At 36.2% G+C, this 24,959-nt stretch overlaps 1 protein-coding gene across 3 annotated transcripts in view; it reads right to left on the reverse strand.

Annotated features, from left to right (window-relative positions):
- Nucleotides 1–24,959, reverse strand: part of DACH1 (dachshund family transcription factor 1) — a 484,950-nt gene that overhangs the window by 432,760 nt on the left and 27,231 nt on the right. For 2 of the 3 annotated variants that reach the window (XM_058437971.1, XM_058437969.1), the window contains exon 1: nt 23,780–23,856. The exons of the other annotated variant lie outside the window; for it this stretch is intronic. The gene's annotated coding sequence lies outside the window, so the exon portion shown is untranslated. Of the gene's footprint in view, nt 1–23,779; nt 23,857–24,959 lie in introns of those variants that run through there. 3 annotated transcript variants of the gene reach the window in all.

Below are 24,959 nucleotides of genomic sequence, written 5' to 3' on the forward strand. Positions count from 1 at the left end.
CTACCTTAAGCAAAGACTTCCTTACTTTTATACTTTCAGTCTCTGTCTCCCCACTGTTCCTTCCAACTTCTGACTTTTGGTGACTCTTACTTCCATACCTTCCCTCTCTTTTCCACTGCCCTCCTTCTCCTCAAGAACAATATAAGACTTAAGGATGCATTCTCTAATCAAGCACAGAGAGCTTGGTGATGAATTACCCAAAAGACAAAAGATAGGGAGCTGAAGGAGAACAGATCATAACTTGAAGCACTCAAACTTTATATTGCCAACTTTTATTCTTAATAAATAAGTGGTTAAAATGGTTATAAATAGTTCTGCTCTGCTTTACACCATGGAAATGCATGGACTGTGTATATACGCTTACTGAATGCATTGTAATTGTCTATTCACATTCGCCTTTACATAGTTCCCATAGACAAATGGTGCCGTTTGGCACCACTGTTAGTCCCTCCCTAACCCATCCTCATCCCCTTTTCTCCTGGTTCAGATGAAGGTGACATATGGCAAAAAATATTCCACTGGTCATGGGGTATATTCTGAGAAATCTCTAAACTCATATTGAAGAGAGAGGGTAGTGGCAAGAAGAATAGTTACACACAAAAAAAATTCAACCTGGAATTGCTTCTCTCACTTCAAACTGCATCACTTCTATGACACATGGTCAACTTTCCATGATAATGTAGTTATCCTTTTCTATCACTACTTACTTCCAGTTAAGTGTCCTTAATTTCATCTGTAGGTTGGTATTAAGGGCTGCCCAGCCTACTATTCAATTAAAAAAAATAAACACATTGAGATCATTGTAGAGTCAGATTGTAAAAGGAAGCAGCAACAAGAATAATGTAAATTGAGATTAATTCCCTTCATCTCTTAAATTAGGTCATTGTGAGAGGAATGGTGCAGTCGACTGAAATAAGGTCAAAAAGTCAGACAGATATTTAAATCCCTAGTTTTGTAATAAATATTGTACTTGTGACTGTACCTTTTAATATATGGCATTTTCTAATTGTCATATTCTTTTCTCTTTAAATAACCCAACACTCACTTTCCTCTAAAGAAGATCAGTATGAAGGCATAGGAATTGCTCAAGAGACATAGTTGAGAGTGGGGAGAGGACATATAATCTGTTATAGCATAAAAATGCTTGATATTGAAGCATAAATTACTGTGTAGTTTTTCAGCATTAGGAGAAATGTATTTTACTTGGTTATAAAAGTTTCTGTTGATTTTCTATATGCTTTGTTGTTTTAACTTATTATCTTGGTCTTTTTTTCTATGCTTAAAAGAAGAGGTCATTGTCCAACAAATAGCTTATAAAAATTGTTTTATTTGAAGTCAGAAATCTCATGGATTGTTAGAAAAGAATAAAGTGTTTATTTATTTATTGCCTTCCAGAACAAAGAGATTTTTTAAAAAGTTGAAAGAAGAACAATTGCCACCTTCTAGCCTGAGATCTTGTATGTCAAGTTTCAGCCCAGAGCAAATTTTTACAACAAGTTATAAACCCCTCTAACAGAGGGTTTATTATAATGGAAGTGCTGACACAACCTTAACTATAGCGTTGTAAACGGCTATGCTATAATATCCATTAAGCAGAAAGAAAAATAAGCTGGCTGATCAATAATTTATACAAAGAGTACCAACTGCAGACATAATAACTGTAATGTTTGCAAAGCAATCTCTCTGCTCTCCAGGCTTAACAGTAAACGCAAACTAGCAACGCTGTTAATTTCCAACTCCTACAGATAAGAATACAAACAAATTACTTAAAATTATATTTTGCTCAACATTTAGCATGCCTCGATGGGATAAAATAAAATTTAATTATGATGCAACTTGTGCCGGATGCAAAGCTGTTTTGTTTTCCAGCACATTTTATTATGAAAGGACACTCATTTGGAACATCAATTATGGGGAAATACTATGTTTCAAGGAGTTGACTTGGGTCAGGCAGGCTCTTCTAAGAGTTATTCAGACATGGAAACAGACTGACACTGTTTAACTTCAAAGAAAGTTACAGGGTTTTACAGAGCCACAACCTGAAATACAATACTGCATGCTCTGATCCAAGTCAACTGTCAGTAAAAACACACCTTGTCATTAGAGTTTATGGGAAAAAAGACATTGGTTTGGAAAATGTGGCCATCATTAGTATCCAGTGCATCTAGGAGTGCTCATTTAACATGAGCTTCATTTGCATGGAAGCACAGCACAGTGTGTCATTTCTATCTAATAAACATGAATCATAAAATGTGAGCATTATTTTCTTTTCTGGAAAGTTTTTAAAAATATATTTTAATAGCTGTCCATATTCATTAGTGCTCACTTTTTTTAGTTTCTACATATGTGAAGTATGTTATTTTGATATTTTTGTTTTCATTGGTGGCTTTTAAAGCAAGAAAAGAATATTTGACAGGAATTCAAGAAGGGAGCAGAAGAACTGAAGGATTCCAAATTGCCCACTATGTACGTGCTGGAAGTTGTAACCAAGAGTTTACATTTCTGAGGTTCACATCTCCATCAGTCTTTTTGTCTGTACATTTCCCGGTGGTGGGATTAGTAGAGGGTGTGGAACTCAGTAGAACGAAGAGACTTTGATATCAGAGTTGTAAAATGGTGTATTACCCTGTGAGCAATTGCACTTGGAAAGGAACCAGTAATTTATATGAGAAGTGTTTAAGATTGCCTGCTCACCCAGTGATCCATGCCAGGTCAGTTCCAGTAATGCTAGAAAACAAAAGGAGGTGCACATCACTGGGAAAGAGACACCTTATACGCCTTAAGAGCTTGTGAAGGGAAGCACTAAAATGCCATCTTCTCAAATGAACTGATCATTACCATTTAAAATCCTGAGGGCTGTGGGACTGGGGAGGAGAGAAAGAATTTTTCTTTTGATTTAACAGGGCTCTGAAGTACTGGTTTTAAGGGGGAGGTGTTTTGTTGTGATTCTGTCTTAGCCCTATGCTTTAGCAAAGGTTAAATCTTGAAAAAAAGGTGCAGTTTTAAAACAATGAAATGGAAAAAGACCCAATGGCTCTGCGAATGCACCTGGCCCATGTTAAACTAAGAAATTAACTGTTTTTAAAAAAATCCATACAAATAGTAATGCAACCCTCTACTACTAATGTTCATGCCAGGCTCTAAATTGTTGGTGTTAGTATTTTACTTGAATAGATTTTCCCAGATCAACCCCTCACTCCTCCAGTTTTCAGGAGAAGGCTGGGATAATTATATAAAAAAGTACTTCCTAAGAATTCTTTACAGACTTCTTTATTCTTGCTTAGCACAACAAGTGCCAGCTCTTAGCATACCTCCTTTGGGGAGAGGTTTCAATACTGTCATCTTCAGGCACATGCTTTTCCCATATGCTTTAAAGTCATTTTAGTTTTTGAACCAGAGTTCAGTTCATTCACACATCCAGCATATATTCATAATATATTCCTTCATATTTGGAGAAGAAACTAAATAAAATGACTAGTCCTAAGTCAGAATTTATAATTCACTGATTGGCTCAAGATTCCACACATCCAGGAATCTTTGCTGATTTATCCCTGTGTGTTGTAATAATTTTCACACCGCATTCTGATGGGAGAGACAATTATCTTATGTGTTTACACTTGTTGATATGTTTCTCTTCAGGTGGTCTCAAGTCATTTCTATTGCTTTTGATATCCACTATAATGCTTAGGGCTTGTGGGGTGCCCAATAAATGTTAGCTGGGTAATTAAAAACTGCTAGTATGCTATGCCATCCATTTCCTTTGCCCCCAAATTACATAAAATGCTCCTTTTCCAAATGATATATTGTTTGATTCAGAACAAGATATTGATAAGTAGCAAAATTTTAGATATGCTCATTCAATTCTGTCCTAATATACAATGAATTTAGGACACTTCTTAGGGCAAAAAATCCGAAATGCTAAGAAACTGGGTCTGAAATAGCTGCAGAAAAGAATCGTAGGCCTGTAACTATGGCTTGTATTTGGGACCCATTTAGAAAAGAATCTTCTCTTCTTAGTCATCAGAGGAGCCATTAGAGAGTCTTCACCAAGACTGAAAATATAAGCAAGAGTACATCTTGAAGTGCTACTGCAGAGGAGGAAGAAAAGTAGATTCGTGTGTGAAATTCTACCTACCAAATGTGAGTAAGCGTGCATATGAGCAACAATTTGTAAAGTTGTTTACTATAACATCACCATCACTTTAATGTACATAGCAGTCTCTGTTATATAAAGCATACTTATTTTTGTGCACCGACCATATGCTAGCTGCTGAGGATGCAAAGGAGAAAAAGACATTCGTCCCTATCAGCCTTTACTGTACCTTATTTCTGTTGAGTCTTATTACCATAACATCATTGAAATTTTGTGTTAGTGGAGCCTGGAAGATCATCTAATCCTAACATTGCACTTCTTATGCTACCATTTCCTCAGTGACCATGCCAGACATCACAAATGGCTCTCTGATCTTTCCCCTCAAGATCTGAGGCAATCTCAGTAACACTGTCAGGATAGAACTGTATGTAGTGTGCCTCTCACTGTGAGCTCAACAGATTCATCCCCATATATCACTCCTGACCTTGCAAAAGAGAAAATTGACAATTAGCAGTATATAAGAATGTCCCTTTGTACTCACAGTTTGTTAAGGCTTAAGTCAGGTATTGGTTTCAAATCAAGTCCTCATTGATTTGTTCTCCCAACTACTCTCAAAGGAAACTTTCTGAGGTAAAAGGAGGGAATATTTTTATTTCATTTCACATGTAAGAGAACTGAAAAAATAATAGAGAGGCACAATTGGATCTAAACTCATGATTCTCTGTTTCTATTCCTGTATAACAGATCTCAGTGTGCTCAAATAATAGAGCTACTGATGTGTTCTCAGTGGCTACTTAGATAAATGCACTGATATGCTATAGTGCAACTTAATGGGGATGAAGGAAACAAACAAAAAACTTGTGGAACTGTTATTTCAGGGACAAGGCTTTTTGAGATCTTGAGAAATACTTCACTTGTATGTGACGTTAGAAAGTCAAGCTGCACAAAGCCTTGTGGTTCTTTGACTTTCATGATCTGGTTTCCTCTGGTTAGAAAATGGCAGCATCCACCAGTAAAAGTCATCTACCTGTTGGAGTGTGCTGCAAAATCAGGCAATGAGCCAGCAATTGAGCCAGCAGTTGATTCCATAAACACTTTTCTATAGTCTCTCACCAACCTCAGTCTGCTTTCCATATGGGACTATCCAGGCTCTTTCTCCGATCTTTTTTCATCCTGATTTCAAGAAAGGTCACTTTCTCCTTGTTTCCCAGATGATACAGGGATCACTCACAGCTCTTCCTAACAGAGCAATCACATGCCCTCCTGCTGCCACATTTAAATTGTCTCAACTGCATGGCTTGTTCATTTACTCTCCCTTTAGAGTGAAGCTGCAAAGTAAGGAAGACTTGAACGGCCTTGCATCTTCAAAGAAGTGCCTTGAGCTCTGGAATGCAACAAAGTGGGAGAAACCACTAAACACCGGGAAATGTCAACAATGAGGCGGGAATGCATGGGCAGGTGGATGCAGCATTTCTAGGCATTTTCTCAGACAAGGCAACCAACTCAGCTGAACTAGAAAATGGGTCTTTTTCCCACAGAAACTAATTTAACTGATTTTTGAAACACATTGATAATAGCATTAGCATAAATTTAAATACATGCTTACCAGGCTGTTCTCTGTTATGTTTTTATGCAAGTGATTTGGTTGACAAATTAATAATTGTGATTACTAAAGAAGAACTAAATTTCCAATAATCTGAACATTTGGTCCTAATAGGAAGCTGTAGGCCTTGACTTATTAAAGCATTGAAAAAGATGTAAGGTCAAACTAATTTCAGTAGCTAAAATGCACTTATACTTAATTGTAGTATATTTCAAGCTAAACTTAAAAGAAAGCAGAAATGTACCCAAATGTTTTATGCCTATAGTAGCAATTGGTAGTTAAATTAGTTCTAAGCACAGAATATGAAATTCTATTTATATAATTAATATAAATTATATATATTTATATATCATATATAAATATAAATATATAATTAAATATATAATTAATAATCTATAATTGATGAGCTTCATTGTAAATATAATAAGTATTAGATGGTACATTCAGCAACTAAACAAATAGTATTTTGTATGCAAATGTAAAGAGACAAACTTATGTCTTGCATGTTTCTTTTAACCTTAACATTCAGGAATAATCATCATCAGTATTTTGATAAGTTTTCTTAGGCAAAATGTCAAAATGTTCTTCTAGTAAATCTGACTACTACTTGTTGAATTTCCACAGGAAGCCCCCTAATCAGGAATTGTCAAAGGTAAATACGTAAAGTGTTGTTTACACATCTTGAGTTTATGTATATTAATATTATTAGCTGTTATAAAACATAAGACATTTAAAAATCAACATCAAATTAATGTTATACGTCAAGCCCTCTAAATGTATATGGCACTTAATTTATACTGAAAAAAATTTTTAAAGAATAATTTCTATGAATATGTACTTATATTTTTTAGAGTATGGTCTCTTATTTTAAAAATATGATCACAAAATATCTTGTAATAATTTAGCTACAAAGAAATAGTTTTAAGGACTTGCTTTCTATGCCACACACACACTCTCACAAACACACATATTTGTACACACACATACTTGCTCACACTTGCCTATTTTCAGAATTTTCTAAATAGCAATTACTTTCTTAGATTTATAGTCTATAACGCATGGCATTTTTGGTATCCAAAAAATATATATTTTTTGTTTCCATTTAAGTAGTTTTAGTCTAAAAGCACTTGCTAATCATAACAACACAGCAAAGGTTTGTTATGTAAACATTATACTTTATTATCAGCCTTTGTTTTCCAATACAATGCTTTAAAAATATCCTCTGTTGTATAAAGGACATTGTTGCAAAAAGGCAGCTCAAAACTTGTCCTTCCCTTCCTTTCATTGATCTGTTGCCTCTTAGGCAATATGAACAGCTGTCTCCAGCTCACCCACAAGCAAGCTGAACATAATAATAAGGTAGTGTTACTGGCCTGAATCTATGAATGATTATACAAAGGGTGCCAGCTCTTTTCCATTAAAGATAAGGTAACAAAGATACCATAGAGAAGAAAACTGGTTAGCAAAGCAAGCGTGTGCTTCTGCCTTTAAGGTTTAGTTACTATTCTTCTGGTAACCACTGAGTTTCTCTTTCCGTTGGGTTTCCAATAAGGTGAAGGTGCCCTCTGTAGGAGACTCCCAGTAAATGCCGCTTTTTTATATTTGGGTGACAACAGGGAAGTTCTGCTCCCCTACCTCCAATTTATAAATAAACAAATAAATAAATAATCACAGAACTCTGTGTGAGCAGAAGCTTGAACTCTATAAATCTTAGGGGGAAATTAGTATAAAGCCCACAATGATCTATGTAAATGTGGTTGCTTTTTCAAAATGAGAGAAATGGAACAGTGAGCAAGCTATACAGCATGTTGGTGTTTGATATTTATTGACACTGTGACACTGTGACATGTAATAGAATAGCCTTTATAAATTCAGAGGTGTTCCAAAAACAGAAAGATAGAAGGTCTTGGCATAGTTGAGTGAAAAACTGATCTAAACAGAAAAATCCACACGCAGAGAGACACATTCACCACCTAATAAATACACCTCCCCAAAAGGTCTTCTTATCTTCCCTTCCTATAAAGGTTACCATAATGCAGATTCATTATCAGTCCCACTGGGTAGCATACAACTCAGTAAGAAATTGCTTTTGTTAGCATGCTCATAGAAAGAGATTAGCTATTTCACCAGATCTCTTGGGGATATTTGAAATTTTGGGAATTCTCTCCGTAATTTAAAATGGAAGTTAGAGCCAATGCGAATAGACTAGGGAGAATCTCACAAATTAAACCTCTCCATCTGGAAGTTTCTTCATCACTTATTGCAAAGTACAAGCTGAAATCGCATTTGTTACTGGCAGGAGAGAGATTTCATCACTGATGATGCAATTACATTTATATTAATGTTTTAATAATTATGTTGGTTGCAAAGAAAAATGTAAAATAGAAATGCTTAACAGTGTTTTAGATTTTTTTTGTCTTTATTAACTTTGTATATTACTTAGATTTTATCACTGAAATCATCTATGTACATTATTTAAACCATGACTTTAGCCTCTATGGAATGTGTGTAGGACAGTCTAGTATCACCTGTATTGCAAGTTAGGGGATGAACAAGTAGGCATGGAGGCATAAGAGAAGGGGGATTATTTGCATCCTCTTATCTATCCGACTTCATTTATCCTCAGTATCACTCAAACATCCCCTTCTCTGCGAATCTATTTTCCCATACCATTGGCCACTTAACCTCAACAACAACTGTATTATGGATTACTATGTACCAAGCACTGTGTGAGCACTGTGCTAGATAGTTTATATGGATTATCTCATCTAATCCTCATAATACATAAGAAAGATAGGCAATTTTTCTTATCCTAGTAAGAAAATGAGGCACCTAAAGTTTGGCTGATTAAATTACTTGCCCAAGCCTACCCCACAGTCTGCTTTCTTTTCCCCAAGGATACACTCCCTTCTGTCCTCACTTATTCTCTCACCTGATTGTTTTTTACATGTTCAACTTATTTGCTCTCCTGTCTTCCTAACACAACTGGCTGGTGAATTCCCAGCCAGCAGTAACAGCTATGTGCCATCCCACTGGATGACTGAGCATTGCTAAAGACTCTCCCACAGTCATGCAGAATTGTATCCTTAATTGCTCATGACTCTTAGTTGCAAGCTTTAAAATTTAAGCCAGTTTATCTAGAAAGGGACTGAATCAGCTCACATCATCACATCAATAGAAGTCAGGGCTCCACTTGGTCTCAGGGATAACTTTGACCAGAGATTCAAACGTCTCTTCATATCATCTCTGATTTCTGAAGACACGTTTGTCAAGGTGTCTTCTTCAGTTCCTCAGTTTAGGTTCTAAACAACTGGATTCATAGTTTCTAGAAGCAATCATGCACACTGCTTCTAACTCCAGCACCCAAGGACACAAATCCAAGGAAGAACTCTTATTGGGTCATCTTGGAACAGGTGCATATTTCTGGATGAAGAAACTGATCAAGGGCATTATCGGGTAGTGTTTAAGAATGTGTGGAATGTGAAACCAGATTCCTGGAATGTAAAACCTGGTCTATTTGTGACTTGGGACAAGTTTACATCCCAGTGCCTGAATTTTCTTATATGAATAAAAGGAAATAATAATTGTACCTACTTCATTGCATCGCTATGATGATTAAATGAATTACTATGCAGAACTTAGAATAATGACTAGTTCTGAATATGTTAGTTATCAGTGATCATTTAGGCCTTAGGATTGGTTCAGCTTTGGGCAGATACTCACTCAGCTCAATCAGTGTGACCATTGAGGCAGTGTAATTAAACAGCATTGAAGCTCGAATTTGAGGGAGATTCCTAGCATGGGAGACTGAGAAATTTTTCAGAAGGAAAAGACTTTTCCAGGTGAAAGAGTGAGAAGTGCTAGATGGACAAGTCACCAGACACCAGGAAGAATACTATACAATCAGGAAGAATGTATAATCTCCTATATGAGTGGAGAGCCATTCAACCATCTTTTTATGTGTCCTTAATCAGCTCCATCGCTCCTTCCTCTCAGTGATAATTCCGAAACTTTCTTAAATACTAAACCCAATTCTTCAAACAAGAGATGTGTATTCTCTATTGACACTCTTCCTATTGCAAGAGGAAGGTTAAGATTATCAGGTTTTCACCACTTCTTGTTTGGACTGTTCCTAGAGTCTCTGAGCTGACTCCCTTTCCCAGTCTTTCCCTTCATCCATCCACATTATTTCCAGATTTATAGTGGAACTGGAGAGTACCATTTTCAATATAAATCTTGAATATAGGTCATGAAGTCTATATACTAAAACTCTTCAATGGTACCCCTTCACCTCTAGCATGAAATTCAAATTAGGACTAAGCCTGACCTAGGAGACTTTATCTTTCCTGTTTTTGTATTTGGATACTCTCCGGGTCTAATTTTTATTTTGTTATTATTATTTCTACTTTGTGACCATTTGTTGACCTGTTTTAAATAGCTAACTAGCTAGCGGACAGAAAGAAATCAATAACCAGTTTGCTAGGGCTACAGTAAAAAAGTACTACTGACTTAAGCAACAGAAATTTATTTTTCACAGTTTTGGAGGCTAGAAGTTCAATATCAAGGTGTCAGCAGGTTCAGTTTCTTCCGGAGGACTCTTTCCTTGGCTTGCGGATGGCTATTTTGCTGCTGTGTCTTCACATGGTCTTTCTTCTGTAGATGCCCCCAGTGTCTCTCTAAGCCTCCTAATAAGGACATCAGTCAGCTTGGATTAGGGCCTACCCTAAGGACCTCATTTTAACTTACTTACCTCTTTAAAAGCCCTGTCTCCAAATACAGTCACATTTGGAAGTACTGGTTAGGGATTCAACTTATAAATCTTGAGGGGACACAATTCAGCTCCAGGTATAATTTTTATCTTAGAAAGTCTAAAGTGCTAAATTTGTCAGATTAAATCATGCTACTCTTCTGGTGAAAATACTTCAGTCGCTTCTCATTTGACTTTGAACAGCACTCTGGTCTTTTTCTTCATGGCATAATTTTTTTTTTTTTCTTTTTTGAGACGGAGTCTTGCTCTGTCGCCCATTTTTTTTTTTTTTCTTTTTTGAGACGGAGTCTTGCTCTGTCGCCCAGGCTGGAGTGCAGTGGTGTGATCTCAGCTCACTGCAACCTCTGCCTCCCAGGTTCAAGTGATTCTCCTGCCTCAGCCTCCTGAGTAGCTGGGATTACAGGCACACGCCACCATGCCCAGCTAATTTTTGTATTTTTAGTAGAGACGGGGTTTCACCATGTTGGACAGGCTGGTCTTGAACTCCTGACCTCGTGATTCGCCTGTCTCAAACTTCCAAATTGCTGGGATTACAGGGGTGAGCCACTGCACCTGGCTGCATTATTTTTAACTTGTAATTTTACCTTAGTTTGTTTGCTTTTTCACTGGGTGACTATCTGCATTGGTAAGAGTTCCTTTGGACCATTTCTGTTTTATTCTTTATTGTATTTTCTTTCTAGTACAGAGATTGAAATAAAGATGTTGCTCCATATTTGTTGAATAAGAAACGACCTACTTCAAATAGTATGACTATACCGTGTTATTTCCCGTGTTTGGGGTTTGGTTCTGACTACATCCTCCAATATTTATTTGCTTACCTAACGATTTTTTTACCCTTTAGGACATCCCTCCAAGAAAGTGATACATATGCACCATGGAATACTACGCAGCCACAAAAAAGAAAGAGATTATGTCCTTTGCAGGGACGTGGATGGAGCTGGAGGCCATTATCATTAGCAAACTAACACAGGAACAAATACTGCGTGTTCCCACTTATAAGGAGGAGCTAAATGATGAAAACTCACGGACGCATAGCGAGGAACAACACACACTGGGGCCTATGGGAGGGTGGAGGATGGGAGGAGAGAGAGGATCAAGAAAAATAACTAATAGGCACTAGGCTTAATACCTGGGTGATGAAATAATCTATACAACAAACCCCCATGACACAAGTTTACCTATGTAACAAACCTGTACATGTACCCCCGAACTTAAAAGTTAAAAAAGAAATAAAAAAGGATTCTCTAAACCAATGAAAGATGTAACTATCCCACTTCTATGGGATACTTACCTCTATTTTTAATTTGTTATCATATATGGGATCAGTCTTCATTAATTACAGGGAACGGGTATCAATCATATTTTAATTTACAGGGTTTAGCATATTGCCTAATATATGACAATCCTCACATTGAACTTTGCTTTTTGAGAAACAGTTAAACTCCACCTGAATGACCAGATAAATTTTAAATGAATAAAATATCAAAGTATAAATGATTTAAATAATTATATTCTACTTCATCTTTAAGAACTTTCCTGATAATCTGAGTCTAAACACTTCTCTTTTATCATTTATTTTATCCACTATGTAGCTATGAGTAATCCATTGTCTTGTAAAATCTATTAAAAGTATTGCCTTCAACTACTGTTTCCATCTTTAGTCATTTACATTTTGAATTAGTTTGTATCTCATTTTTTTTTTATCTCACCAGCTAGAGAGTAGGGGATTTTGTCCTATATAATTACAGAAAAATACATATATGCATATAATAAGCACTTGTTCATTGGATTCAATTTGGATAAATTTGAAGCATGTGTAAATTCAGAGATATTTCAAATATCTAGCCTATTATATCAGTTAGCTCTTTCTGCATAAACATACAATCCAGAATTTAGAAGCTTAAAAAAATGACATTTGATTTAGCTGATTCTTTTGTGCGAGGTCTGGGATGATGCTTCTGGTCTGGCTCAGCTCAGCTGGGTTGCGTTTTCTGTGATTGCTTCATGATTTGTCCGGTCATTAGGAGATTGCCATGACAATGGGGCTGGGATTTCATCAGGCAGTTGTGTTGGTTGTGAATCTTGCATATGTTAACCGGTGGACACATGCAACACATTCTTTAGGTGCTATAGACTGAATTGTGCCCCAAATTCTTACGCTGAAACATTAACCCTCAATGTAACTGTATTGAGAAATAGGGCTTTTAGGAAGTAAAGTTAAATGTGCTCATACGGATAGGGTCCTAATCCAACACAATTGGTGGATTTATAACAAGAGGAAGAGATTCTCTCTCTCTATTTCTCTATGTCTCTCTAGCATGCACCAAGGAAGGCCAAGTGAGAATACAATGAGGCAACCATCTGCAGTCAGGAAGAGAGCCCTCAATAGAAACCGAACTGGCAGACACCTTGGTCTTGGACTTCCCTTCCTTCAGAACTGTGAGAAATCAATTTCTGTTGATTAAGTTGCTGGCATTTTGTTATGGAAGCCAGAGCAGACTAAGATGCTAGAGTGTATACCTAGGATTGGACTTGATAATGGGGTTTGCACATCTTCAAACTTAGAAGATGGAGTTAAGTGGTTTCCAAATATTTCAAAAGTTGTTCCACATCGTTTCTAACATCTGATATTATAAAACTTTTGAGATGTTGCAGCCAGGGGGGTATAAAATGGAAGCCAACTGCAGCTTTAATTTATATTACCTTATTACTAAGATTGAGGTTTTTTTATATGCTGTTTGGCTATTTGAATTTTCCTCTTCAGTCAAGTGTCTGCTCTTTTGCCCATTATAAGTTATGTAAGTTACCATTTATGTTTTTCTTTTTGATGTACAGAATTTACGTATTCTGAATATGTTAAAAATATATTCCCCCAGTGTGTTTCTTGTATTTTCACATTATTTGTGATAGTTTTTGATGAGCAGAAGTTCTTTATTTAATACAGTCAAATTCCAGATTTTCCTTTATAGATTTCTCTGTTTGGGTCTTGCATAAGAAATTTCCCTATCCTAAGAACATAACTTCATTCTCTTGAGTTTTTTTTTTAATTTTGTTTTTTTGCTTTATATGTTTAAGTCTTCAATATTCTAGGAGTTGATGAGTTTAACAGCAGAGATGGAGGGGTAGAGGGAGGAAGATAAAGGGTGTCTGTTGCTCCTGGCATCTAGTGGGTAGAGGGCAGGGATGATGCTAAACATCCTATGGTGCACAGGACAATCCCCCATAACAAAGAATTATCCAGACCAAAATGTCAACAGTGCTGAGGCTGAGGGATCCTTGGAGTAGTCATTTGTGTAATACAGCCATAATCAGTATTCTTAAATTCTTTATGTGTGCTTAAAAAGAAAGCATATCCTACAATTATGAGTGTAATTGGTTGCTATATTCTATGTGCTTCTTTTAGTTAACCTTATTAATTTTGTGGGTCAAAGATTTCATAATCTAACTGACTTTTTTGACTACATGATTTATCATTATGGAGAGAGCTGTGCTAAAATCTCTCTCTGTGTGGATTAGTCTAGTCCCTCATAGTTCTGTCAACTCTTCCTTTAAATAATTTGAAGCTCTGTTTTGAGGTAATACAAGGGTAGAATACATATGTCTTTCTGGTGAACTGAAATGTTTATCATTTTAATTGGTTATCATTTTCTCTAACACATTTTTTTCAATGGATTTTGTCTAATATATCCTTATAAACACAGTGGACATTTTATATTTTAATATTAATTTGTTATAACTTTATTATATTTTTTATGTTTTCAATGTTCTTATATTTTAGGATATCTTGTGTAAACAACATGGAACTCTCTTATTTTAGTATAATTAATTAATTTATTTAGATACACAGTCTCACTCTGTTGCCCAGGCTGAAACATTGGAGCAATCACGGCTCACTGCAGCCTTGACCTTCCAGGATCAGGTGATCTTCCCACCTCGGTCCCCCCAAGTAGCCGGGACTACAGGGCGTACCACCATGCCCAGCTAATTTCTTTGTATTTTTTGTAGGATGGGATTTCACCATGTTACCCAGGCTCGTCCTGGATTCTTGGGCTCAAGCAATCCACCTGCCTTGTCTTCCCAAAGTGCTGGCATTTTCGGGCCTGAACCACCACATCCGGCCTTCCCTTTATTTTAAATCCTTTTGCATAATCTTCGTGGTTTAAATGGGTCACACAGTCCATTTTCATGTATTGAAATCACTAATATTTTTGTATTTATATCTATCATCTTATTTTGTGGTCTTACTGATACCCCCCCTTATATTTTGCAGTTTCTTCCCTTGCCTTTTAATATCCATTCATGACTCACCTGAATCAACCACCACTGTGCTAGCCACCAGATTGTGTTCATCTATTTCTGTTTTTCTTTCTACATTTACAAGTTGTCGTCCTATTGCAAGAAAAATCTTTTTCTTCTATTGAAATCATTACTTTGTTAATTTAAATTATTGTATTCTCCTTATTATTCTTTATTTTCATGTTGACATTGGCCCAGATTTGTTGTTCAGTTGGAGTCTATTCCATCTGGCTTCTGTCATTTTGACATGCCCATGTCATTCTTTGGGAGTTTCTTAGTTTCTGGCACAGGGGTTCCTTTTGTGCTTTTCATGTCGATGGTCTTAGAATCAGCCATTTCTCTAAGGAATCTGGTTCTTGTGGAAGATTATATATCAAAACCAAAATCAGGACCAAGAATCAAACACATTAATAGAATGTAAAAATATATTCAACAAAATAGAATTACAAAAAATGTATTAGAGAAAGTGAAAGTCACTTAAAAATTATCTAATGAAAATGCCTTTTCACTAGAAAAGACTTAAGAGTACAGGGTTAGGTGTGCTCATTGCTACATGTACTTCATAGCTTCTAGGTCCTCTCAGTAAACAAAGTAAGAAATAAATTTATGTGTGTATATATTTCTAGATAAGTAAATAGAAAAAATATTTGTGTGTGTCACACATTTTGTATCTATTCTATATCCATTATTTCGATCTCCATCTATTATTTATCTATCTACCTATCTATCCTGTGAATTTATACAAGATTTTCACTTCCAATCCAATAATATCATCATGTTCATTTCAGTTAGTTTCCCCAATATCTGTGTTCTTGATAGTGAGAAACTTGACTTCCATTATCTTCAATATATGTACTTATTTGTCTGATCTCCTTGTACATAACCAATATCCCAAACTTGCTTGTTACCTCTTTGACCTTGACCATTTTGCTATCTCATTAGCCTATGATCTTGCCACGGCCCCTTTGGTTGACTACCTAAGTGACCCCAGTCCTTTACCCACCTTCTAAGCCTCACTGCATTCTCTACCCTCAGCTCTATCAGATTCTGAAACTTTCTTAACTCCACCACTTCTCTTCAGCCCTGCTCTTGTTCCACAAAAAGGGAAGGAAAGAGAAAGAGGAAAAGGACAGCAATGTCCTCAAATTGGGAGCTAAAGTTTATCTGAATATTTATTTATTTATTTTGAGTTAGAGTTTCACTCCGTTGCCCAGGCTGGAGCGCAGTGGCGAAATCTCGGCTCACCACAACCTCTGCCTCCTGGATTCAAGCAGTTCTCGTGCCTCAGCCTCCCGACCTTAGGTGATCCCCCAGTCTTGGCTCCCAAAGTGCTGGGATTACAGACATAAGCCACCATGCCTGGCCTCAGGCATTTTACTTTTCTATCACATGACAACAAGAAAATAGATGAGAGTCATTTTTCATGTTCTGTATGCTATCCTTGATCCAAATATTATCACTATGCTCTAAGATTTCTAAATTAGGAAATTAAAAGTTTGTATAGTCAAGCTTTATATGTAGTAAAGTAATATATGTCTAGGTGAAATATTCCACCTGAGAATGGCCACATACTCCCCAATGTAATTTTTAAAATAATTTTGAAATATTTCCTGATTTTATTCACAGGATGTGATAGTGAGTCATGCTGCGGTGGATTGGCATGCACCCTGTCCCCCTTCTTACCTACCAGAATTACCTCAGTATCATAGCGTAGGTGCTTTGGAGAAAACTGACTCCTAGCAATAAGTCTTCAGTTGCTTTAAGCTTGTAAGCACATTCTTTCATTCCTCTGATCATTGTCATTTGTCCAGGGGTGGGCATGGACTTTAGTGGTACCAAAAAAATCTCGCATTCCTATTTGAAATGCTGAGACAGAAGTATAGGCTCTCACTTTCTCTGCAGTTGGCAGAGAGGGAATGTGGTCTCGATTGCTTCTGGCAAACATTGTGCAGTCATGTTGGAAAGGGGACTTGAAATGAAGCAAAGATTCCAGAAAACAGAACAAACCAAAAGAAATGGTGACCACTGTAACTGGCAACTGTGGAGGCTGCCCTATCTCTGGACATCCAGTTACTGGGGCTAATAAAGCCTGGTTTATTTTGTTGTCTGTGCCATTTGACTTTGCTTTCTTGATGTGAATAACACAGAAAAGTTCTAACTCACAGTGGCATTAAAGAAAAAAGCAGAATGGAATAAAACCAAACCAGCGAAGTGTGTAAGTCATAAGAAAAAATTGACCATGACTAAAAATAAGACTAGAGCAAGGGTATCTATGCTTTGAAAAAATTGGTCACATGATAAGAAATTCTTTTGAAAATAAGCTTTATTTTTTTTCTTTGATCAAAAATGGGCAATGATTAAAAATAGCTTATTAATTTTTCAAAAAAATGCATTAAAAGAGCAATATAATAGCAGATCCACAACAGTTTATGCAAAGTTACCTTTATAAAATGTCACAATTAGGAGGCTATACTCTGGTTATATCACTAATACTGCACTCAGAAGCCTAAAGCTTTCTTGTTTATTTTAAGAAAAGTATATTCCGTTAGGGCACAATTATTTTGATTCCATACTGAAAGTGTCTGTAGGTAATTTTATGGAAGACAAGGAACTTTTAGAGACAAAATGAAGCTAAGTTGGGCCTAGAGTTTATACCTTTGGCCAGAAATATTAGGGCAGTCCTTTTATTTAAAAAAAAAAAATCTTGACATGAATAAAGCCCCAGAAAGGACATTGTATGATTCTACTTTTATGAGGTACCGAGAATACGAACATTCATGGAGTTAGAGAGTAGAACTGAGGTTACAAGGGACTGGGGGACAGGAAGGTTCCGGGAGTTATTGTTTAATGGGTTCAGTATTTCCATTTGGGAGGATGAGAAAGTTCTGGAGATGAACAGTAGCAATGGTTGCACAATATTGTGAATGTGCTTAATGCCACTGAATTATATGCTGAAATTTGGTTAAATGGCAACCTTTCTGATATTTATATTTACCATGCTAAAAAGATCCTTGCCTAGCACAAAATTTGATGCATACATTCATTAGAAAAGTTTTCATTTTTATAAAATTGTTAGTTTTTATGTAGAAAACAAATAACAACAGTAACAAAAGCAGCCGAGTATAGCTCTTCAGAATTTCCATGACCTAGCCATCTGCTTGCATTAAAGCAAACCAGATCTCCATATTCTGCTTCAACTTCTTCAGCATATCCAGTAAACTGGTCATGTTTAAAGGCACAAGCAGGAAGAAAATTCATAATCTCGATCACTTTCCTAAGACATCATGCAATGAACCTCACTTGCAGAGTTCACAGCACCAATTCTCCTGATGCAATGGGAAGTGAGCTCACTTTCTCTTTATGATTTAAATCAACTATGAGATCTTCTATTTTATTTCTTTTATTATGGGGCACCTTATCTGTGACAAATAATTTTAGTTTTCTACACTTAGATGAAACTTCTCAACTTTCATACCAGCAAGCGATTACATTCTACTGGTTCAAATATGTTAATTAATTTGGACTCACTATTACTTTTGTTATTTCTAAAAATTCTTGGTTTCTTATATTTGGTTTGCAGTACACAAATGAGACACAATTGGGTGAGAGCAAATAGTTTTCTATTTCTGATCACTCAGATTCACATAAGACAAAGGGAAAGTCAGATACTTATTTATAATTATTTTTCATACAGAACTATACTAATTCTTCATCTGCCTGTATAAATGCTTACATAATATACATTCATGAGAAAGGAACACTTACGATAAATGGGGGGCTCAAGAGACACAAAAGATTTAAAGATAGAATGCTTTATTCAACCATTGAGAATATCCTTAATTTGAAATATTGTATGTTGATGTGTTTCTTTGTATTTGTTTATGCTGCCCCTATTCTTCATTTCTGGATTTTTAAAAATCTAAACAAACATGAAAGTAAGTTTTTGAATGGTTTTAATTAGTCCATGCCACTTTACTGGAGTTAAGGATCTTCCACTGAAATGCTTTCTAAAAGCCCTATTTCACAACTGCAGCTTACCAATGGAATGTTCCATTAGGTGTGCTTTACTTTCTCTCCATCCATGCCATTCAGTCTTGGTTAAAAGCTGGATATAATAGGGAAAGTTTACTGGGGAGACAGGACACTACGCCCTTTAAACCACCTTTCTCAATATTGTCCCCATCAAGAGACAAGGATTTTGCTTCTTCCAGGTATAGCTCATTCTAGCAGTCTGCGGATTTCAGCACTAAATGTCTTCTAGAAACTTCAGGAGAAACAGCCCTATTTAGTACCATTTATCTTTACCAGTTATCTATGAAATAGAACTTCACTATTAGGAATGTTTTAAAAAGTTAAAATGAAATGTTAAGGAATAGACATACAGAAACAGTTAAGTGTCCTGCCCACTCACACATTGCTATAAACAAAATTAAGAACAAGTATTAAAATTAATCCCAGCTACTTGGAAGGCTGAGGCAGGAGGATCACTTGAGCCCAGAAGTTTAAGAACATAGCAAGACTCTGTCTCACAAAGAAAACAAAATAAAAACCCAAACATTAAAGTTATTTTATTTTAACTCATTTATTTGTAACCTGCAGTGCCCACCCAGACTAGAATTTGCAGGGCAATACATATCATACATTTAATATCTCAGTAATCATAACTATTAAAATGATCATAATAACACTTTGTACTTACCTAGTAACTTTCATCCAGGGTTTTAAAGCCCTTTCTAAACATTAATTAATTCTCCTAACACTTCTGCCAGATAGATACGTATCATTATCTTCATTCCCTTGGTGAGGTAACAGAGACATTTGTGTTGTGACTACCCCCAGGCTATTCTGTAAGGCTGTGGCAGTTGTGAGGGTGAGATCTTAGTGAACAAAATTCCCATTCTGTGCATTACTCTTTCATTACTTTACATTCATTCTAAGCATGCTGAGTTCCTAGACAAGTGTCTTAAAATTGTCAATGAGCTGTGAAATAATTTTAAGAATATATGAAAATCCCAAATGAAACTAATAAAAATAGGACCCCAGGACTAGGATAGAATGTGAACATTTCCCTGACATTCATTTCTAAAGCTTTGTTCATGAAATGTCACAACAAACAAGACTAAAGTCTATAATCAATTTGTACTTGCCATGCCCCTTCTCTAAGTTTTTATAATTATGCCACCTCACTGTTTTTACTTTCCGTAATTGTTCAACTTATTTGTGGAGCTTCACACAGAAAAGTTTAACTCTCTGGCTGATTCAATTTTTTTTAAAGTGGGATATTGCAGATGAAAATTGAAAATATCTGCATTCATTCCTCTTGTAAATATGATGTTGAAAACTTTAAAGACAGACAATGTATGCAAAACAACCACCACCACCACCATTTTTGGGCTTCTGAGTTGATGCTTTTACTTTTTTCTTCATCTGTCCTGACATTCTGATTATCACCTAGTTTTATGCATTTTCTAGGTGCTTTCTTCAATTTTCTAGTTTTATACAATAACTTTTCACTTAAGTTGTCACTATTTCTTGTGAATAAATGCCCACTGCAAATATGGCATTGCTCACTTACGTAGTCCATTATGCAACAAAAAAATTACATGTAACAACATGCAACAAAAAATGTACATGTAATTATGTAACAGAATTTTGGGGAGTCAGATAATTATGACCTAGACAAAAATTTATAGCACCAGAAAGGTATAGACAGTGTCATAGATATCAATTCCTACAAACCAATTCAGAACTGGTTATGCTAATGGTTTATGAATGCTAATTATAGAGTCTGCAATCTGCTAATGTTAAGTTAGAGTCTTGTAAATAGATAATATGAAGTTTGGTTCCAGAAAACCTACTTATCCATGTCTAGAAAGCTAGGAGAGCTAGAAGATAAAAGTGAGTGCTATTTGTTGGTCTGTTAATTGTTTACTGATATCCTAAAGCTACACAGGTAAATGCAGTTTTATTTAAAGCATCTTAATCTTTGCTTATACAGTTTTGTCTCATTATCCATCATCTTAACATTTTGGCCTTATTGAAATGTATCTAATCCTTTATCTGCTTTTCTTTAGTTTCTTTACTTTTCTTGTGGATCTTCTGTCTACCCTTTTGCTATTCTGTTTCCTAAGGGCTCACCACCAGTCTGCTTGAAAATACCCTCCAACAAGTAATGTGGATCCAAAATATTTTTAGCCCTTTGTAATGAGATTTATGTTGATTTTCCTAACTCCAATGATGTTATTAGATTGCTTGTCCAAATCATTAATATAGCCCTTGTATTTAAGGAATACCCTAGTTCTGGAAGCCGCAATTGCCATTTTGTTCTAACTGGGCACCTTTTCAACCCATGGATAGATAACTGTAATTTTTGCTGTCTTCATTTTCTGGACACGACATAATATTATTTTTGAACACTACATAATTTCATTCCAGAGGCATCTCAGTTTGTATGACATAGAAATAGAAAACCACATGGATTTGAGGACATAGGCTTGGGCAAGGACTTCATGTCTAAAACAACAAAAGCAATGGCAACAAAAGCCAAAATTGACAAATGGGATCTAATTAAACTAAAGAGCTTCTGCACAGCAAAAGAAACTACCATCAGAGTGAACAGGCAACCTACAGAATGGGAGAAAATTTTTGCAATCTACTCATCTGACAAAGGGCTAATATCCAGAATCTACAATGAACACAAACAAATTTACAAGAAAAAAACAAACAACCCCGTCAAAAAGTGGGCGAAGGATATGAACAGACACTCTCAAAAGAAGACATTTATGCAGCCAAAAGACACATGAAAAAATGCTCATCATCACTGGCCGTCAGAGAAATGCAAATCAAAACCACAATGAGATACCATCTCACACCAGTTAGAATGGCCATCATTAAAAAGTCAGGAAACAACAGGTGCTGGAGAGGATGTGGAGTAATAGGAACACTTTTACACTGTTGGTGGGACTGTAAACTAGTTCAACCATTGTGGAAGTTGGTGTGGTGATTCCTCAGGGATCTAGAACTAGAAATACCATTTGACCCAGCCATCCCATTACTGAGTATATACCCAAAGGATTATAAATCATGCTGCTATAAAGACACATGCACATGTATGTTTATTGTGGCACTATTCACAAGAGCAAGGACTTGGAACCAAGCCAAATTTCCAACAACAATAGACTAGATTAAGAAAATGTGGCACGTATACACCATGGAATACTATGCAGCCATAAAAAAGGATGCGTTAATGTCCTTTGTAGGGACATGGATGAAGCTGGAAACCATCATCTTAGCAAACTATCGCAAGGACAAAAATCCAAACACCGCATGTTCTCACTCATAGGTGGGAATTGAACAATGAGAACGCATGGACACAGGAAGGGGAACATCATGCACCAGGGCCTGTTGTGGGGTGGGGGGAGGGAGGAGGGATAGCATTAGGAGATATACCTGATATTAAATGATGAGTTAATGGGTGCAGCACACCAACATGGCACATGTATGTATATGTAACAAACCTGCACGTTGTGCACATGTACCCTAAAACTTAAAGTATAATAAAAAGCAAAAATATATATAAAAAAAGAAAAAAAAGGATAAAAATGTTGGAAAGTAAGAAGAGTGCTGATAATGATTGGAGTAACTTTGGCTCATTCAAGGCACAAGGTTATGTTTAGATACATGTTTGTCTATGAACTATCCTTTTAAAAGATAAATCATTCTTTAATGCTGCTGAAACACTTTTCATCTTCCGTGATCTACTGCAAAGGATGGCGTATATTTTACAAACTTCTAGTTGATTCAGGAATGCCTCTTCCCAACACTTACCTTTAAATACTGTTTCACACATCTGACACCTCTAGCTAACTAACCCGCTGAGTCACCAAGAGCACATTCAGCTCATCCTTCCCTCACCCCGCACCCTATGTTGGAGACAGGGCCAGACTTGAAGGTGGAGGGGCCCCAGGCAATCTTTTCAGTCTCCCACAAAATAATTATTGAGTAATCACTCAGGGCAAGAATTAAATTGTTGCAGGTTAAGAGGAACAAGAAAGGGTGGTCAGAAAATAATTGGGTTCTGCTGAAAGCTTTCCTGAGATGCTAGTTAAAAATATCTCCTTTGGTGGAATATGGTATACTCCAGGAAGAAAAATCTCAAGAGCTAAAACATTCATATTGTAAAAGAAAGTTATGGCATAGTAGACTCAATATTACTTAATTTAAGACCCATGGACATGGCAGGAGTGAAAAAAAATGTTAAACCAAAAACTACCTTAGGAAAAAATACTTAAGTAAAAAGAAATAACATTTTTTAAGGACAAAGAAATATATAATACATTTCACGCATTTTTTTAAGCTCTGTCACCCATTCTGGAGTGCAGTGGCACGGTGTTGGCTCACTGCAACCTCTGCCTCCCAGGCTCAAGCAATTCTCCTGCCTCAGCCTCCAGAGTAGCTGGGATTACAGGCGCATGCTATCACATCAGGCTAATTTTTAGTATTTTCAGTAAAGGCGAGGTTTCACCATGTTGGCCAGGCTGGTCTCGAACTCCTGACCTCAAGTGATCCTTGCACCTCAGCCTCCCAAAGTGCTGGGATTACAGGCATGAGCCACTGCGCCCAGCCGTCATGCATAACAAAATAACAGAGGGATATAGGAGTGTATTTTTTTCAAACTAATGTAAACATACTTAAGTTCACATGTTGTGGATATTTGACAGGGAATTAGGAATTGCAGAAGGGACAAATAGAGGCAGATATGGACTTAAAAAAGAAGAGAGCAGATGCATAGAATTGGAGACCAGATAATTAGAAACGCCTCAAGGAAAAATGACCACTTTCCCCATTTTTCCTACTACTGCTTACCTGGTTTCCAGCATCTCTTTGATCCAGTTTGCCTGAGTTGTTAGCTACTTCTCCCAAGCCCAAAGAGCTATAGGCCTCTGTGAGCCCACCCTGTCCCTCATAGGCTGGAAAATGATTCATTCCCATTGGTTTCAACATACTTTGGGGCACTTACTTCTTTCCTTGGGAAGACTCATTTCTCCTTCACCTATTTCTGATGAGCCTCTGATAACTGATTTTGGCCCAATCTTTCAAATCTGTGTATGTAATTCATGTGGGACAATGAATAAGAAAAAATTTCACATTTTTTTCTTATAAGATTTTTAAAAATCATTGATACACATTTTTGACCATTATATTTGACAAAATTGCTAAAGATATATTTAACCAAAAACACTCCTATAGCATATGAAATAGTATATTTGATTTACGTATTAACATCGTTAGCACTTTCAATTGATCATCAGGTCCTGTATGAAATGGCTATGTATTACATAAAGTTGTGTTTTTAGGGTCTAGCATAAGGCCTGGAATAAAGGGGGCACTGAATATAGTTTTTAAATTAATGAAGTTACGGAAACACGAATACCACATGATCTCACTTGTGGAATGTATGTAGGTGGAATCTAAAAAGTTGAACTCATAGAAGCATAGAGTAAAATGGAAGTTACCAGGGGCTGGGGTGGGGCTGTGAATGGGATTGGGGAGATGCTGGTCAAAGGATACAAAATTTCTGTTAGAAGAAATTAACCCAAGAGATCTATTGTACAATATGGTGACTATAATTAATGACAATATATTTCATATTTGAAAATTGAGAAAGAGTAGATTTTAAGTGTTCTCACAAAAAAAAGGAAAGTATCTGAGATAATGCATATGTTAATTAGGTCAATCTAGCCATTCCACAATGTATGCATATTTCAAAATATTATGTTAAAACTGACATTACAGAAATACAAGAGATCATCACAGATTACTATGAACTATACATGAACAAAATGGAAAACCTATGGGAAATATGGATAAGTTCCTAGACACACAAAACCTACCAAGACTGAATCAGAAAGAAATAGAAAACCTGAACAGACTAATATCAAGTAAGGCTATTGAATCAATAATAAAGTCTCCTAGAAAGAAAAGCACAAGACCTGACGCCTTCACTTCCAAATTCTATCAAGCTTATAAAGAAGAACTAATACCAATTCTCCTCAAACTATTCTGACAAATAGAAGAGAAGGAAATTATTTCTAACTCATTCTATGAAGCCAGCATTACCCTGACACTGAAACCAGACAAGGACAAAAATAAAAAAAGGAAACATCGGGCCAGTATTTCTGATGAACACAGTCACAAAA

Source organism: Hylobates moloch, unplaced genomic scaffold (genome assembly GCF_009828535.3).
Source record: "Hylobates moloch isolate HMO894 unplaced genomic scaffold, HMol_V3 SCAFFOLD_4, whole genome shotgun sequence".
Taxonomy (NCBI): Eukaryota; Metazoa; Chordata; class Mammalia; order Primates; family Hylobatidae; genus Hylobates; species Hylobates moloch.